The sequence below is a fragment of the Coturnix japonica genome, chromosome 1, assembly GCF_001577835.2.
Source record: "Coturnix japonica isolate 7356 chromosome 1, Coturnix japonica 2.1, whole genome shotgun sequence".
NCBI classification, from domain to species: Eukaryota; Metazoa; Chordata; class Aves; order Galliformes; family Phasianidae; genus Coturnix; species Coturnix japonica.
Genome location: NC_029516.1, coordinates 68281385 through 68298381, shown reverse-complemented (window position 1 = coordinate 68298381; position 16997 = coordinate 68281385). Strand labels below are relative to the sequence as shown.

At 42.8% G+C, this 16997-nt stretch overlaps 1 protein-coding gene across 4 annotated transcripts in view; it reads left to right on the top strand.

Annotated features, from left to right (window-relative positions):
• Window positions 1-16997, top strand: part of TSPAN9 (tetraspanin 9) — a 135806-nt gene that overhangs the window by 16441 nt on the left and 102368 nt on the right. Inside the window, exon 2 of one of the 4 annotated variants that reach the window (XM_015871574.2) lies at window positions 10580-10724. The exons of the other annotated variants lie outside the window; for them this stretch is intronic. The gene's annotated coding sequence lies outside the window, so the exon portion shown is untranslated. The remainder of the gene's footprint in view (window positions 1-10579; window positions 10725-16997) is intronic. 4 annotated transcript variants of the gene reach the window in all.

Sequence of the window (16997 nt, the reverse complement as noted above, 5' to 3'; positions counted from 1 at the left end):
TGAGCTGTATCAATCAAATTTAATTTAACTGATGCAATTATTTGAGTTGACAGTTGATAAAACTGCTTTAGATTTCTTTAAGGCATTCAGTACAAAACCAGACAGTTAAGTCTGATGGAAAATGAAAGGGTTAGTGATTTGAAGAAATAATTACACAAAATATTCTGTTAATATATCCCTATAAGCCTAGCTGGAGTAAGCATTAGGAGTAATGCTTGCTTGCAACACCATAGTAGCCTTTAGATGTTATGGATGATAATTGTGATGTAGCATTGTAGATGGGGAGGCATATTGTATCATGCAAACTAAGCTTGATACAAGCACTACCCCCATGCATCCAGTGCTGTCAATAATAATACCTGCTTAAAAGTAATAAAACTTTTGCTATTAAGCCTCTCCTCATCAATTTCTTTGTTTCATTAGCAATCAACCAAAGTCTGTTGTGTGGCCAGAGAATAAGTTACAGACATTTTAAATTGTCCCATTCGATGCTAAGCAAGATAAAATATCAGCTCTATGTATTTAGTTTGTGTGATCATTTTTACCTTTTCTTCTAGAGGTGAGCATGTAGCCAGAATTTAATAAACATTGCTAGCCTTATTAAGATAGACAGAAGGCTCTGTGGGCATGGAGATAGAAATTTGCATGGCTAAGAACAGAAATGGAATTCAGTGCTTGTGACACTAGGCAGGACAGGTGACACGGATTTGTGGGATGCAGTTGCAAAAGCAGGAAGACTCCTGTTTACAGGATAGTTTGAATTTGGGTGGAAAATAACCTTAAGGAAGAATCAGACTATGCAGGGGCTTTGCCTCTGACATGAGAATGCACAGTCTCTTGTCACTAGTTATTTGTCAGTTGTACCCAGCTGAAAGAAATGACAGTGAACTTGTCACGTAGTGCTACTGGGAGGAAAAAAAAAAGGTACTGAGCAAATCTCATATGATGAATATCTTTTTGTCCTATTAATTTGTTATCTTTAATTTAAAGAGTTTGTGAAGTTTAAGGTGGAAATAGGTAGTATCAGATGCATTTTATTTTTCAAGAGACTTTCATTTTTAAAAATATATGTTTTTTTTTAACAATGCTTGCAAAATTTCAGATGAGTCAGAAGTGTTGGCTGCTCTAGTGTTGGCTTTTTTTCTACCTTAAGGTTGTGTACACTGTGTTTTATTTGTTAGCATGATGTACTATGCTGTGGAAGAGCTGATGTCAAGGAATGTACATTTTTAATGTTTCCTGCTTTTGTTTTTCATGCAAATGCTTCCTTTCATAGCAGCACATAACAAAACATAGACTAAGCTCTAAGTTTGGTGTCTTGTTTGGTTTTATTTTTTTTAACAATTGTTACTTGTTTGGGAACAGTGGTTTACAGTTGGCTTGTACCAGCTGCCTACAAGTAGTGGATGAGGGTGCAGTTGAAGGAATCCAGCCAAGCTCAGCCAAATTCCTGACAAAGTTATTGTGTATGTTCTGTTATCTTTCAATTTGGTAGTCTTGCAAGTTCCTTAAAGAAAGGTTTTGGTTGCTTTCTGGCATGGTACAAAAAGGGGAGGTTCACTGAAAGGCAAATGTGGGAAAAACAGTAAGAGATGTTGTGTGACAAGCAGTATACAGTCATTATAGATTGTAGAAGTTATCAGAGTTGATGATGGGTCTGTGAGTTTAGAGTATTTAAAACAGTTCTGGAGGTATAGTTACATAATGAATATACACGTTATACTCAAAAAATCTTGCTTGGCAAGGGATTTTGTATGTTTGGGTTTATCGTTTAAGTCTACCCTATACTCATTATGTTTAATTAGGAATTTTCAAGTGGGGACAATTTCCCTCATCTGAGACTCACTATGAGACACTGAGCTCTATAAGAATTTTGTAATTTCTTGTGAGAATGTAGCAGTTAGCATTTCAAGTGTGCACACAATCCTGTGTTTTAAGTGAAGAGCTGTCAGGATGTGAACTTTAAGTTTGCTCCAGTCTGAACAATGTGCCTGTACATTTCTTCTCAGGGAACCAGTGAACTTCTGGTATTGTAAGAAAGTTCAATCACATTGGATCCATGTTTCTTTGTCAGCAAAAACAGTGGCATAGTGCAGCAGGACTGCACCATGGGAGCATCAGGAAAAAGAAGGGAAACATGCTGCAGACCCCCAGGGATTACTCTGCCCACTGTTGTGGAACAGTCAGTGCAGAGGATAGGCGATTCCTATATAATACTATGTGTGATGGTTGTAGTACGTGAACATACCTATGCAGCAGTAGTGCTGAGAATGTGCACAGAGCAGCAGGACCAGCATGGCGATATGTAGCTGAGCAAAAAGTGATTTTATAACTTCTATACTTCCTGAACTCTGGTTTACTCAAGAAACTTTGACACTCCTGTGAAATATATATATATACATAATTCTCTGTTTTAAAGCTCCTTTTATTGTTTGCCCTTCTGAATATTTATTTAGCTGTGCTTCTTTGAGACAGGCTGCTTACTGTGATGTAATGCTTACTGATTACAGTGAACAGTATTGAATTTTTTTTTTTGACAGATTTCACAAAAATGCTGAATAAAAGTAGATGTGTAATGTGGGTGACTGTTTCTCTATTTGTAACTGAGGGTCATGGGATCAATTCCAAGCCAAGTATTACATCACACTTGTGTGTTCCAGGCAGTGATTTGATTTGACCCTGCTGGGTTACTGCTGCTCTTATGTGTCAGTAAATCTTTTCTTGGTTGATCCGAAGTCTTAATTTAGGTAATGACATTATTAGAACAAACATGATGACTACCCACCGCAGCAGCTTGGATGAGTCAGAAACCCAGAAGGGCCACAACACTTCAGGAATATGCTTTTAGGAAAGATCGGCTGGCAAGGCGGGGTGGTGGAGTTGCTCTTTACGTGAGAGAGCAGCTAGAATGTATTGAACTCCACCTGGGGGAGAGTAATGTAGAAGTCGAGAGCTTGTGGGTGAGAATCAAGGGCCAGGCTGGCAAAGGGGACACTGTTGTGGGTGCGTTCTACAGGCCCCCTGATCAGGAGGAGGAGGTTGATGAGGCCTTCCATAAGCAACTGGAAGTAGCGGCACGCTCCCAGGCACTGGTACTTATGGGGGATTTCAATTATCCAGATATTTGCTGGACGACCAACATGGCCAGGCATGCGCGTCCCAGACAATTCATGCAGTGCATTGAAGATAACTTCCTGATACAGGTGGTAGAGGAACTGACGCGGGGTGGGGCGTTGCTGGACCTTATTCTCACCAATAAGGAAGGACTTGTTAAGGAAATAAAAGTTGGGGGCAGCTTGGGATGTAGTGACCATGAGATGGTGGAGTTCGAGATCCTGAGTGGAGGAAGCAAAGCAAAAAGTAGGATTGCTACTCTGGACTTTAGGAGAGCCAACTTTGATCTCCTTCGGGACCTACTTGGGGCTATCCCGTGGGCCAGGGTGCTAGAAGGCAAGGGGGCCTGTGAGAAATGGTTAGTGTTTAAACGGCTCTTCTTCCAAGCTCAGGATCGGTGCGTCCCTGTGACTAAGAAATTGGGAAAAGGTGCAAGGAGACCTGCGTGGATGAGTAAGGAGCTCATGTGCAAGCTCCGCGGAAAGAAGAAAGTACATGATATGTGGAAAAAGGGTCTGACCACTTGGGAAGAATATAAGAATGTAGTCAGGGCCTCCAGAGATGCGACGAGGAAGGCAAAAGCCCACCTGGAGTTGAATCTAGCTAAGGAGATAAAGAATAATAAAAAAGGCTTTTTAAAATACGTTAACAGCAAAAGGAAGGCTAGGGAGAATGTGGGCCCCATACTACAAGTGAGGGCAGGCGCTCTGGTAGGGGGGATGCCTGAGAAGCGGAAGATCTGAACACCTTCTTCGCTTCTGTCTTTAGTGAAAGGGTCTCCTCAGGAACCCGGAGCCTGAGGTTGATGAAGAGAGTCCCGGGGAATGGGGAGCATTTCCCTTTAGTCAGGGAAGAGGTGGTCCGTGAGTGCCTATGAAACATAAGGTCCATAATACCATGGGACCTGATGGGGTGCATCCGTGGCGTGCTGAGAGAGCTGCGGAGGTCGTTGCTGAGCCGCTCTCTGTAATCTTTCAGAAGGTCTTGGAGAACTGGGAGGTGCCTGAGAACTGGAGATGGCCAATGTTCACTCTGGTCCTGTCAAAAGGGCAAGAGGAAGACCTGAGGTAACTATAGGCAGTCGAGCCTTCACCTCTGTCCCAGGGAAGGTGATGAAACAGCTTGTGCTGGATGCCATCTCCAGACAACTGGGTGATAAGGAGATTATCAGGAGTACTCAGCATGGGTTCACCAAGGGAGGTCGTGCTCGACCAACCTGGTGTCCTTTTACAAAGAGTCACTAGCTGGGTGGACAGGGGGAGGGTGGTAGATGTAGTCTACATTGATTTCAGTAAGGCTTTTTGATACAGTCTCCCATGACATACTTATACCAAAGCTGAGGAAGTATGGGATAGGTGATTGGACAGTGAAGTGGGTCGAGAACTGGCTGACTGGCAGAGTGCAGAGGGTTGTCGTTGGCGGTGCAGTGTCTGGCTGAGGCCTGTAACTAGCAACGTCCCCCAGGGGTCTGTACTGGGTCCGGTTCTTGTTCAACATCTTCATCAACGACCTTGATGAGAGGATAGTGACCACCCTCAGCAAGTTTGCGATAACACGAAGTTGGGAGGATTGGCTGACACACTGAAGGCTGGTGCTGCCATTCAGCGAGACCTGGACAGGGCTGGAGAGCGGGTATAAGAAACCAGATGAGGTTTAACAAAAGCAAGTGTAGAATTCTTGCACTGGGTAGAAATAATGCATGCACCAGTACGGCGGGGGAGACCTGCTGGAGAGGAGCTCTGCTTGAGAGGACCTGGGCGTCCTGGTGGATGACAGATTGACAAAGAGCCAGCAGTGTGCCCTTGTAGCCAAAAAGGCCCATGGCATCAGTACTGGGGTGTATTAAAAAGAGCGTGTCCAGCAGGTCGAGGAGGTGATCTCCCCCTCTACTCTGCCCTGCTGAGGCTCATCTGGAATATTGTGTCCAGTTCTGGCTCCCCAGTACAAAAAAGACAGAGATCTCTTGGAAAGAGTCCAGCGGAGGCCGACTAAGATGTGAAGAATGGAGCATTCCCTATGAGGAGAGATCTAGGGAACTGGGTCTGTTAGCCTTGAGAAAAGAAGGCTGAAGAGGACTTGATCCAGGTTTATAAATACTGAGGTGTGGGAGCCTTAGTGGTGAGTCTTGTCTCTTTCAGTAGTGCGTGGGGATAGGACTTGGGTAATGGGATGAAAGTACAGCTAGGAAGTTCCGCACGAATGTATGGAAGAACTTCTTTACACGGTGAGGGTGACGGAGCCACTGGAACAGGCTGCCCAGGGAGGTGGTGGAGTCTCCTTCTCTGGAGATATTCAAGACCCTCCTGGACGCCTACCTGTGTGACGTGGTGTAGGGAGCCTGCTTTGGCAGGGGGGTTGGACTCAATGATCTCTAGAGGTCCCTTCCAACCCCTACAATTCTATGATTCTATGATTCTATGATTCTATGCTGGTGGTGGACTCGGTCGGTAGTGCCAGCAGGGTATCCCATTTCAAAGTGCACTTTTCCTCTCTTCCCTACCACAGCCTCTATCCTGCTTTTATTCTCCCCGGGGTCTGCAGGGCTTTTTCCTCTTGTATGCTATACCTGTGTGGTCAGTGTGTAATACAGAGCCCAAGAGGAACACCTTGCAAATCAAAAACCAAGTCTTTGTGAAAACAAGATCAACTACCAGGGCCAGCTCTCTGTACAAAACAAGATATTTGCAGCTACAGGCACAAATATCAGTCCCCTTAATGTCAGAATACATTGTTCCATCCCAGGATCCTTCTTTAGTCTGGGGCTTTTAGGTCCCTGTCACAGTATCTATATATATAATTGTCAATTCTCTTTTTCCTTTTCTCTATTTTAGTTTTTATTTCAACCCACGAGTTCTAGTTTTTCTCCTGATTCTCTCCTCCATCATGTTGTATTAGGGTGTTTGGAATCGGGGACGAGGTATCCACACAAAGTGTGTGTTCATACGCAGTAATCCAAAGCAAGTGTTTTGGTGTTTTATTGCATACACATTGATCCACCAAGAGATCCCAGAAAGGTTATTAGCCAGCACATCTCGGATTGGATGTAAAGTGCAGGATTGGTAGGCTCAGGACCTTGTGGGCATCCATGCAGAGGCTACGGTGTCCTCTGCTTAGGTTACCTCACCCTCCTGACCTCTTCCCACCTTGAGCTGGGTCATGCACTCTACACATGGCCAGTGTATGAATGCATGATGCAGCACGGTGGGAGGGCTACCAATCCATGAATTATAGCTGGTGTCTTGTTACTCTTATGAAAACACAACTTTGGCCACCAAAGTTCCTTTACTGTTTCAGTGTGATTTCTGTGCTGTTTTTCTGTGCTATATTTTCTGTGATAAGGTCTGTTCTGCATTTAGGTTTTCAGGTTCAGTATGGCTACTGTGGCTGCAGCTGTGCTTGTGACATTGAAAATCATTTCAGTTCAGGCATGTAGGCCTGAAGGTTACCTTCAGGCAGTCAGACAGTCCGTACACACCCCTGGGAAGGAAGGGAGTGAGCAGATGACTGTGTGGTGCTTTGCTGCTTCCTAGGTTAAACCACATCAGCCTAGCAGGGCAGGTCCTTGAGATATAAATCTGATGTGTTTATTGTGTGGTACTGTGCCACCTAATGATCATCAGCATCCATTGCAAGCTGTAGAGACTGAATAATGTCATACAGTGTAGCAGCAGTCTAGTCATAAATTCATGCATTGAGTAAAGATGTCTCTTGAGGAAGCTGTGGGAAGCAGTGCAGTGTAATTGCCTCTCCTATGAACACAAGCTGAAAGATCTCGGGCTTTTCATTCTGGAGAAGAGAATGCTCTTCGGTGATCTGATAGTAGCCTCTCAGTAATTAAAGAGGAGCTACAGGAAAGAAGGGGACAGACTCTTCATCAGGGTCTGTGGTGATAGAACAAGGGGAAATGATTTCAAGCTCAAAGAGGGTAGATTTAGGTTGGATATAAGGAAAAAGTCTTTAACAGTGAGGGTGGGGATGCACTGGATCAAGTTGCCCAGAGACGTGGTTTATGCCGTATCCATGGAAACTTTCAAGAGGAGGCTGGACCAGGCCCTAGACAACCTGACCGAGCTGTGTATGACCCTGTTCATTGCAGGGGAGTTGGACTAGATGGACTTTAAAGGTCCTTTCCAACAATAAGGATTCAATGATTCTATGAGGTGCAAGATAAAAATAGTTCAGTGGGCTATGGCCTCTAACTGACACCATTCCTGGCGCATCACAGAATCACATAATTACAAAATAACCCGGGTTGGAAGGGACCTCAAGGATCATGTAGTTCCAGCCCCGCTGCCTAGCAGGGCCACCAAACATACACATTTACTAGATCAGGTTGCCCAGGGCCCCGTCCAACCTGGCCTTGAACACCTCCAAGGATGGGGCATCCACAACCTCCCTGGGCATCCTGTTCCAGGGCCTAACCACTCTCCTAGTAAAGAACTTCCCCCTAACATCCAACCTAAATCTTCCCTCCTTCAACTTGGATCCATTTCCCATAGTCCTGCTATTGTCAGCCCTTTCGAAGAGTAAAGAGCATCCTTATTTTAGTTTTGCTTAAGCACCCAATTATAACTCTTTGAACTGAAGATGAAGATAACATCTTCTCACGACATCTAGCTAATGGCAGGGTCAGCATCCAAGAAGACTGATAGCACAGACACACTATTTGAAGTATAACTGTCCTTGGAAGTTGAACACGTTTTTTGAGAAACTTAAGATTTTTTAAAAACTAGATTAACACATTAGTTGCAGTAGGAACTGTTAGAACGGTGCTTAGATTGTCTCTACGTGTGGGTTCTGTGAGCCTCTCTAAGTGGAGAGGAAGGGCAAAAAAGTAGAGAGGATAAAGAGAGAAAAGAGAATAATAAAATGTCAGTTAACCTTTATAATTACAACAGATGCTGATTTGTGTTTCATCCCCCTTTCTGTAGAACTGGCCACCTACTTTAGAATTAAGATGAGATGCAGCTAAGATTGCTGGGCATTCCGGCAAATCTATGTAAGCTCTTACTAGTCTGTCACTGGGGCTACAAAAATAAAATTCTGCTACATTTTGCACATCTTTATTTTTTATTTTTTAGTTAGGAGTAAGTTGAATGAATGATTGGCTCTGGAATTAATAGGTACTTATTATTTTCAGGGCTGTGGATAAGGCAGCTGTAGCTAGGAAAATTTATAATAGTTGTATACTATTGTGATGACTTTTTTTCTTTTATTGAAATTTTTCAGTCACATTAATTTGACCCCATAGCATGTCTTTCTGTAAACGTTAGATATTAAATATTTTTATTAGAAATTATTCGAAATATTAGAAGTACTCTAGCTTGCCTGATCGTGTGCAGGAATGCAGAGGCAGTCTGACTCTCATTTGTTATTTAGTTTGAGTGTTTGAATGTATTTTTGCTTAGTTCTCCATCTACTTTAGTAAGAAAAAGTTTTTTTACAATAAGGGAAGTGAAGCACTGGAACAGGTTTCCCAGGGAGGTGGTGGTTCTCTGTTCCATGGGACATTAAAGGTCAGGCTGGGCAAGGCCCTGAGAAACCTGATGTATCTATAGATGTCCCTGTCCATTTCTGGGAAGCTAGACCTTAAAGGTCCTTTCTGACTCAAACAATTCTGTGATGTTATGATACCTAGGTCACTCCAAAAGTTATTTCCATGGAAACTGTGACAGATACAAAGAGCACAGTAATACTTTCAGAGAGCAAATTCCTGGCTACAAAATGCTATTTTTCAACATAATTAGCTATGCATTTTTGGCAGCAGTGAACAAATGCTGTGCTTGTAAAAATCTGCACCAGGAGAAGGTCACCAGGAAATCATGTCTTTGCTTTAGAGATAGAAAGATTTTTTTAAGTGTGCTACTTATACTTAAAACTATAAATTACCTTTCTCTGATGTGATGGAACAGTTTAAAATTAAAGAATATTTTTGCTTCCTTGGTGGGATTAATTGAGGTTATTTATTTTCTGTTGGTGCTTAAGCTCACAGAGAATACTTCAAAACAATGATCTGAAGTAGAAGTACACTTGAAAAAACATATCTAATCTTGTTCTTATTGTAGAGCTGCAACTGAGCTTTTAGGAGAAAGCCTGTAGTCTTTGAATGCGGTCATGCAAACTGATTTAGCAGAAATGCTAATTCATGGCCTGAAACGGTGATTGAGTACCTGGTGGGAAGGCATGCAATGCACCCGAGTGACTGGAAAAGATGGAACCAGAATCCACGTCTTTCCAGACCTCATTTAAGGATTGGCAGCAGAGGTGAGGGTATCTCTCTGGAGATCCCTGCATGTCAGAGGTCTTGCAAAGTTAAGCAGGGATTTTTTTTTTAATTTTTTTTTTTCCTCCTTTGTTTATGTGTTGTGACTATGGTTGCTGTATCCGGGCTTGTTCTCATTTACTGTAGCCTAACACTGTGCCACTCTGCAGTTATTAGTCTATCACATTACAGCATTATGCCTGACAATATAGAAATTCCTAAAGTCTCAAGTAACTACCTTCTGATTTATTGAAAACAAAATGTGTATTTGAACAAAAATGGATGTTTTTGGTGGTATGGTGATTTGGACTTTGGTTGATGAAGAAATTCCATATGTAACTTTTTTTTTTAATAATGGGGTCATTATCAAGAACAAAGAGTGTGTAGAAGATTAGCTGATTCTCTGTAGATACATTTTCGTTTGCTTTCCAGTGATCTGTAGATGATTTGCCTGGAGTGTACTTAAACTGAACCATAAGCATGCCTTACGTTGTCCCTGTTCTTTCCTATTACCTGCCTTCTGGGCATTTTATTCTTTAACCATCAGTTGTAAATGTGCAGAACTGTGGCATGGAATCATAGAATCAACAAGGTTGGAAAAGACCTCCAAGATCATCCTTTCCAACTGTCCACCTATCACCAATATTTCCCACTAAACCATTCCACCACTACAACATCTAAACACTTATTGAACAGATTCTGATCTGTAGAGACAGAAACACTCTATGACCCCAAATTTACAAGAAGAACAGAATTATTCTTGTGCTTCACATCTTTTATCCAGGTAGGTAAATTCTAAGAATTTAAGAAGAATTACAGACTGAAGGTAAACTTCAAAACTATATGATAAAGGAAAACAGTTTTGTTTTCCAACTCTTGATGATCTGTTTGCTGTGGATAGAACACTGGGGAAAGCAGATGGGAAAAGTTCTTTTATTTGTACTTATTAGAGACTCTAGATGGATGTGTTTACTGTTTTAAAGTCCTGCAATTAGTGACTTCTTAGTGTGCTCTTTAGGTCAAGCACTCATATAGACATCTGCATGAGAAATGTTAAACCTGTAGCCATTCCTTTTTTAAGCTTCACAGAGAATAAGAAAATTCAAGACTTTGCTACTTAAATTTAATGAGAGTCTTTGTACTTCCTAAGATGAGCCCCTGTGATCATATCAATATGACTGAGTCTACCATCTTTACCCATAGTGAGCAGCTGAGAGCTCCTTGAGTTCTCTTGCACAAAAACAGTTGGCTGTATGACTGGATCCCCTGTTGAGAAGAGAAACCTCTTGAGAGGTGAAGAGATTCCTTACATCATAATATTGATCTGCCTTGCAAATATAGGTACTTTGTAAGTGACTAACAACTTTAAGATTCTTAAGATTTGCTAAGACTGTATCTTTGATTGCGCACATATAATCCCTTAGACAGTAAACCATTAAGTCTGGGAGTAGGACTGGGTTTGTCTGTGCCTGTGTGCAGCTTACCTCTGTGGTTCGAGAAGTGTAGAAAGCAAGGGGCTCCACTCTGAACCACCGTGTGACTCAATGGTGGGGTCTCCTGGATGAATGTGTTTAACCCTGTCTTCTGTGCAGTAAATAATTAAATGTGCTTTGCCATCTCAAATCTTCAGTCACTGTCTTATTTACAACTAAGCTTTGTTAAATCACTGTGTTATATCAATAAGTATGTTACTGCTTCTTAAGTGCAGAGTGTATAGTTTTTGTCCATGGCAGCCCACTGACTTGTTCCATTTCGTTCCCTCTGTTGATCTATCAGTACCTTTTCTAATTGTCGTGCTCTAAAGAAGGAGAATTCTGAGGTTATCTTTGCTCATAATTATGGTCGAATTAAGTGCAAGTCAAAATCTCTGTACTTCCTTTAGAATTTATTCCAAAGACAAACATAGAATTTCCTGGGAACTCGCTTTTACTTCACATCATAATACAATATGCAAGAGAAGTGTTTTGTTACCTGTAATTTAAGCTGTAATGACTTGTCCAAATAAGATAGGAAGGCTGTAAAAGCTTGCAGGCTTTTCTGTTTCAGATATAAGCGTATGCAAAGCGCTAAGCAGATAAAAGAAACTTAGTGTTGCAAAATACAAGCTTGTTTGGATTACAGAGCAAATATAAGTACCAGGACAAGTTGGTGGGATGAAGAAACCTCAGGACAAGTTAATCAGTCAGGTCTTAATAAAAAATGGATTATTTTACTGGCTCTGTGTAGCCAGCATTTTGAAAATTTCCTAATGATTTGCTGTGAGAAAACTATTTGCTACAAAAGCACTAGCAATCTTCAGTCAATTGATTTGTATATTCAGTTCTAAATGCCAATTAAGAATGCTTACTTTCTGTAATAAATTTAGATGGCAGGGGTGTCTTCAGTATGTTTTGGATAAGTTTATTGTATTTCAGTAAATTCTGTTTCTGAACCATATAGAAATTCTCCCATAATGGGAATCTTTGCCTCACCTTTTTGTATTTTATACTTGTTGGCCTTAGCTTGAAAGTTTTTTGTTTTGCTTGTTAGTATTTTCTCAATTGTAAAGACCACTTATCAATTCTATCTGATTGATAGTTTGATAACTTTAGTGTTCTACCAGAATACTATTATTGTGCAGTTTATATTATTAATTCCAGTTTTAGGATGCTCTTCAGGTTTTGTATCATGTATATCCATGTATATGTTTATGGTAGATATTAAAGAAATAGTACTTGTCTTAGTAGGTGATCTAGATGGGCAGCAGTATTATAGCTGTTTCTGGTACAACATGGAAGTATTCACAGACCTATAAAATAACTAGATGGAGAAACGAAGCTCAGAAATTATCAAGACTGCTGGTTTTGGTAAAAAAAATGGTAGGCTTTGGCTCAGTACTCTGTGTAGATGGAGGGAAGAGAACAAGACCATTAAACAATGGCAAAGCAGAAGATGTAGATGGCTTTCATAGTTTCATAGTTTCATAGTTTCGTGCGGGTTGGAAGGGACCTTAGAGATCATCGAGTCCAGCCCCCGGGATTCGAGCCTCTGTGTAGCAGAGCGGCACTTGTACCACTTTGCGCCACAGGGGGGATTCGAACTTTCTGTGAAGTGAATTAAGTTTGCTGTCTTGAATATTTGAAGTTCACATTTGAAATTAGTTACCAAGTTTTTAATTTGGATAATTTTCTACAATAATGCCATGAGGAAACCTTTGCAGAATATGGTAGTGCAATAGTTACTGCCTTACTTCTGCCTATACAGTATTAATGCCAATTGTCTTTAATACTATAGAATAATTAGTAAGTAAGGTCATTCCATGAAGAACTGGGTCTGAATCGCAATCTTGTAATTGCAGTAGTTTCCATAGGGAAGTACATTACAGTGTATTCATATATTGTATATCTTTGCAGATGTATAATAGTAGGTTGCCTGTTGGAGTTCAAATCATTTATTTTAAATAGAAAGATAAAACAGCAAGTAGAACTTTGTTGATGTAATGACAGTATCATTTTCCAGTCTCCTTGAAGTTAAGGATGAGACTGGGGTCACCAGTGCTGCTTTACTGTTAAAACTGAAGTGTAGAGAAATAACCTCAAGACTTTGTTGGCCTTTTGGTGGCAGTACTGGCTAAAGTAATGCTTTGTGGACGGTGTACTTTGCCCATTCATTCTGGTCCTTAGAGCTCTAGCCTTGCTTTAAGCTTCTTTCATTTGCTTGTTTCTGTAAGTACTGTTAAAGGGTATTGCAAAGGCTGTAGCTTGAGGACTGTTGGTATGTGATATGCTGTATCTGCTATGTAGAATATAATTCTAAGTTGAGATCCTTGAGGTGGTGATAGAAACTGTATCTGTTCAAACTGTATTACGTGATGTGGCTTGGTTAAGTTCCTTTCATTCTGTAACCCGCACAGTTTAAAATAAACAGGGTAAACTTTGCTCATTTACAATGAAAAAAAAAGAGGGGGGTGGGGGGGGCTGTCATGGTTTTGTAATGTTGCTGTCAGTATTCCACATCATAACATCATGTGCAGTATGGATCATTAAAAGGTTCATATTCCTGTTCTGTGGAATAACATCCCAAATACTCAGCTCTCAGAAGAAAACTACATATCCCAGAAGACTTCGCTACCAGAGATAAGTCACGGGAGGAGGACATATATAATCTCACTCCCAGGCTGGAGCTCTCTCTCTCGGACTCTCGGAGAGTGGGAAGCGTTCCAGCCGTGTTGCCTAGAGTTCACAGTAGGCCTCTTGGTTTTTGGGGACTCTCTCTCTCTGTTTTGTTCGATTTATTAGCCTCAATCATATTGTATTATATTGTGTTATCTTGTATTCCGGTATCATATTTAGTAAAATAAGTTTTCCTCCTTAGATTGCTGCTACTGTTCTCTTTTCCCATTCCCCTTTTTCCCTTCCTTTTCGGGCCGGGGGCCCTACGGGGTAGCTGCCCCTGTCACAGGCATAGGTGAATCTAGTTAACCCGTGACACTGGCTGATGTAGACGCCAAGCTACTCTCTATGATATTTGAAAAGTCACGGCAATCAGGTGAAGTCCATGATGACTGGAAAAAAGGGCAATATCACACACCCATTTTTAAGATGGGTAAAAAGGATGACCCTGGGAACTGCTAACTGAACAGTATCACTTCTGTGCACTTCAATATGTCCAGAGAGGGAGAATCCATAACCTCTCTGGGTAGCCTGTTCCAGTGCTCTTTCACCTTCACTGTGAAGAAGCTCCTTTGCATATTGGTGAGGAACTTTTTATGCTCCAGTTTACGGAAGTTTCCCCTTGTTCTGTCCCCACAGACCACTGAGACTGGCCATGTCCCTTTGTCTCCCACACTTAAGATACTTATAAACATTAATCAGATCCCCTCTGAGTCTTCTTTTCTCAAGGCTGAACAGACCCAGGTCACTCAGCCTTTTCTCATAAGGGAGATGCTCCAGGCGTGTAATCATTTTTGTGTTCCTCTGCTGGACTCTCTCCAGGACATCCCTGCATTTTTTTGTACCAGGTAGTCCAGAACTGGGTACAGTACTCCAGGTGAGGCCTGATCAAGGCAGAGTAGAGGGGAAGGATCACCTCTTGAGCTGCTGGCCTTGCTCCTTTTAATGCATCCCAGGATGCCATTAGCCTTCTTGGCCACCAGGGTACACTGCTGCTCATGGCCATCCTGTTGTCCACCAAGACCCCTAGGTCCTTTTCCACAGAGTTCCTCTCCAGCAGGCCATCCCCCAACTTGTACTGATACTTGCAGTTATTCCTTCCCAGGTGTAAGACTCTACACTTGCTTTTGTTAAACCTCATCTGGTTACTTGCAATACAGTTCTCCAATATGTCCAGTTCTTGCTGAATGGCAGCAGAGCCTTCAGGTGTGTCAGCTGCTCCTCCCATCTCTGTATTGTTGGCATACTTGCTGAGCATGGGTGCTATCCCCTCATCAAGATCACCTGATGAAGATAATGAACAGGACCAGACCCAGCACTGACCCCTGGGGAACACCGCTAGTCACAGGTCTCCAACCAGACTGCACTGCCAATCACCACCCTCTGAGCTCTGCCAGTCAGCCACTTCTCAACCTTACTGTCGACTGATTATGAAGAGCCTTGCTGAAGTCAAGGTAGATGACATCCACTGCTCTCCCCCCATCTACCCAGCTGGTCCTGCCACCACAGAAGGCTTGACAAGGTTGGTTGAGCATGATTTTCCATTGGTGAATCCATGCTGACTATTCCTGATGACTTTCTTCTCTTCCAATTGCTTGGAGATGGCATCTAGAACAAGCTGTTCCATCACCTTTCCAGGGACAGAGGTGAGACTGACTGGCCTGTAGTTTCCCAGATCTTCCTTCTTGAAGACCAAAGTGACACTGGCTGTCCTCCCGTCTTCCAGTAACTCACCTGGTCTCCAAGACCTGTCAAAGATGATAGGGAGTTGTTTGGCAATCATATCTGCTAGCTCCATCAGCACACGTGAATGCATTCCATCAGGGCCCATGGATTTGTGCACATTGATCCCACCTAGACACTCCTGGACCACCCCCCTCCTCAGCTAGAGGGAAGCTCTCAATTTCCAAGGCTCTCTGTCTTCCATCCAGGAGTCCCGAGGCAGAGTGAAGACTGAAGCAAAGAAGGTGTTCAGCATCTGAGGTTCAACAAGACCAAATGCTGGGTTCTGCACTTTGGCCACAACAACCCCAGGCAGCGCTATAGGCTTGGGGCGGAGTGGCTGGAGGACTGTGTTGAGGAAACGGATCTGGGAGTACTGATTGATGCTCGGCTGAACATGAGCCGACAGTGTGCCTGGGTGGCCAAGAAGGCCAATGGCATCCTGGCTTGCATCAAAAACAGTGTTACTAGCAGGAACAGGGAGGTAATCGTCCCCCTGTACTCGGCATTGGTGCGGCCGCACCTCAAATACTGTGTTCACTTTTGGGCCCCTCACTGCAAGAAAGACATTGAGGCCCTGGAACGTGTTCAGAGGAGGGCTACAAAGCTGGTGAGGGGTCTGGAGCTCAGGCCTTACGAGGAGCGGCTGAGGGAGCTAGGATTGTTCAGCCTGGAGAAGAGGAGGCTCAGGGGAGACCTTATAGCTCTCTATAACTTCCTGAAGGGAGGTTGTAATGAGCTGGGGGTTGGCCTCTTCTCTCGTGTAATCGGTGATAGAACTAGAAGCAATGGTTTTAAGCTGCGCCAGGGGAGATTCAGGCTGGACATTAGGAAGTATTACTTCTCGGAAAGGGTAGTCAGGCATTGGAATGCACTGCCCAGGGAGGTGGTGGAGTCACCGACCATGGGAATGTTCAAGAAACGTTTGGTTGTGGTGCTGAGGAATATGATTTAGCAGGGAAGTATTGGTAATGGTTGGACTAGATGATCTTCTAGGTCTTTTCCAACCTTGATAATTCTGTGATTCTGTGATCTCCACCTTCTCAGCATTCCCTGTTACCAGGACATCCCCATTGTTCAGCAGGGGACCCACACTGTCCCTACTCTTCCTTTTCCTGTTAACATACTTTAAAAAACGCTTATTATCCTTTATCTTCTTTACCAGCTTCAGCTCCAGGTGAGCTTTAGCCTTCCTCATTGTTTCCCTGCAGGCCCTGACAACACTCCTATACTCCTCCCAAGAGGACAGGCCCTTTTTCCACATTTCATAAACCTTCTTCTTCCCTTTGATCTTATCCATGAGCTCCTTGCTCATCCACCCAGGTCTCCTGCCTCCCTTCCCCAGCATCCTACTCTTACAGAGGCACTGATTGTGAGCTTGGAAGTACTTTTTAAATGCTGCCCAGCTCTCATGGCCCCCTTACCTTTGAGCACTCTAGCCTGTGAGATACCTCCAAGTAAGTCCCAGCAAGAGTTGAAGTTGGCTATCCAAAAGTCTAGGGTAGCAATCCTACTTTCTGCCTTACTTCTTCCACACAAGGTCTTGAAATCTGTTTCATGATCGCTACATCCCAAGCTGTTACTGACCTATGTTACCTCGATTTGGTAACCTGGAAAGTCAAGTCCCTTTGTGAATGTGTATCGACGGCCCCGACCAAGTCACAGCTGTTTGTTACACCATTATGGTGAGCGGTAAAATGGCGTTTATTGGAATGTGAGGGTCCCTTATATAGGTATCCAGTTTCATC